This window comes from Octopus sinensis, linkage group LG12 (assembly GCF_006345805.1).
Source record: "Octopus sinensis linkage group LG12, ASM634580v1, whole genome shotgun sequence".
Taxonomy (NCBI): Eukaryota; Metazoa; Mollusca; class Cephalopoda; order Octopoda; family Octopodidae; genus Octopus; species Octopus sinensis.
The window spans coordinates 69,225,024-69,227,523 of NC_043008.1; positions in this window are offsets into that span (position 1 = coordinate 69,225,024).

Here is a 2,500-nt window from a genome sequence, read left to right on the forward strand (position 1 = left end):
CTAAGCGAAAGAGAGAGATCAAGCAATTGAGATTTTGAGTATAAATTGCAAGATTGCATCAAACAGATAATGGCGGATTAGTCGTAGTTTACAGTAATTCTTTCTACTATACGCTCAAGGCCTGACATTTTACGGGGAAGGCGTCTTGTCGATTATATCAACCTCAGTGCACAAATCTTACTCATTCTATCAACTTTGTAAAAATCAAACGCAAAGTTAACCTCGCTAGAATTCGAACTCAGAATATGAAGGCAGAAGGAAATATCGTTAAACCTTTTGCCCGGCGCGGTAAAAATTTTGCCAGTTCGCCACCTTGATGGTGGCTTAAAATTTTGGTACAAAGTAGCTAGCAGTTTCGGAGGCTTAGGTAAGACGATTACGTCGACCCCTATGTTCAACTGGTACTTACTTTATGACCCCGAAAGGATGAAAAGCAAAGTGGAATTTGACCTTAGAATGTAAGGACGGACTAAACGAGCCAGAAGGTATTCCTATTGACAATATCGAGTGCCTGTATAAGATAAAAGAAATGTCACAGTGGTAGAGAGGGAAGTACATGTATTTCTTGCGAGATTTTTTTGTTGGTTTCCTCTTTCTTTCCGTGTTTAATAACAAACGAAACACATATTCAATATGGTCGTTTTCCTGGGTTTTCTGCTTCGCCGTTTTATACATCTATGTAATTGTCACTCCCACCCTCCGCATACACAATCACACACGCACGCACACACACACACACAAGTATAAATCTAATCTAAAATAAACCTCTCTTTGCGTCTGAACTTGTATATGTATACGTCCAAATGTTCATATGATCACTGTATGTACATAACCATATATACATATGCATATACACACACGCATAAATATGCATAGATTAATATATATATATAAATATAAAAATAGGTTTTATATATATATATATATATATATATATATATATATATATTCATATATATATTTTTTTTTTATATAATATAATATATATTATAATAAAATATGGTATAATATAATATATATACATATATACATATAAACATACGTATATATATATATATATAGATATATATATATATATATATATATATATATATATATATATATATGTGTGTGTGTGTGTGTGTGTGGTGTGTGTGTGTGTGTGTGTGTGCGTGTGTGTGTGTGTATAATTGTATTTAAGGGTACTAGAGAGGTACCACTATGCTAGATATAGCAGTCAAAATTGACTATAGAAGCACATCATGTATTCTTATGGCACATGTAAAAAGATAAAGGAACAAAGAAATTGGCAAAAAATTAATGGTTAATCCCAGATCGACGATTCCTGGCTTAGTAATAAAATATTTTGTCTTCAACTGTGGAAATATATCATTCTGGCTATTTGATATGATCATTGTTTTAAATAATGGTCTTATCGGAGACCCCCTTCGGTCACGAATGACTGGGATTGCACCTAGAAAGTTGTCCTCCGAGGCACAAGCCTGGGCAAGGTTGTTTATGGAAGGCCAGCAGTCGCCCAAGCATACCCGCCTTATGCCTCCACGCCACCCATGTTATCCAAGGGAAAGGCAAAGGCCGATACAGCTGGGCACCAGTGACGTTGCAACTCATTTCTACAGCTGAGTGAAATAAAATGTCTCGCTCAAGAACACAACACGCAGCCCGGTCCGGGATTCGAACTCACAACCTCACGGTCGTAATTTCGACGCTCTAACCAATGAGCCATGCGCCTTCACAGTGGTCTTATGCTCTTTACACACACACACACGCACGCACGCACACACACATACACACACACATATAGTATCCTCGTATATATATATATATATATATATATATATATATACGAGGAGGTACCCTAAAGTAATCAGAAACGTTCTTTGTGAGACGAGCCCGTAGTAGTTCAGGTTTCCACCGCTAGAAGTCACTTCATGCAAACCTTAGTCATCGTCTGCCAACCGACGTCATCAGTTGATGTCGTCCTGCCACTTACCGCGTGTGTGTTTTGCATGCTTTTCCCATTTGTGCCGATTTTTACGATGGCTGAAACGAAGGAACAGCCTGCTTCCGTGAAATTCTGTTTTCTGCAAGAGAAAACGGCTGTCGAAACTGTTGTCATGATTGAAACAGCTTACAAAAGACGCTGCTATGGGCGAAACACGTTTTCGCGTGGTGTTCGCGCTTTAGAAATGGTCACTTGTCTCTTGAAGACCAACCTCGTTCAGAGCGACCGTCGAATCCCAGGAGGGCCATCGCCGAACAGTTGACGAACTTCCTAATATGACTGGTGTGGCCTGAAGCTCCTGCCAATGAATTTTGAGCGAGAGATTCTGAACGAAAAGTGTTGCCGCAAAATTTGAACTTCGCTTGCTTACGGAAGATCAAAAGCCGGCACGACTGAATGCGTGTTGTCAACTGAAAGAACAGTTGGAAGTTGTACCTCCGCCCAGCGACTTTTTTGCTATCTGAATGAACAAGTCCTTAGAAAACGTTTTGTAGA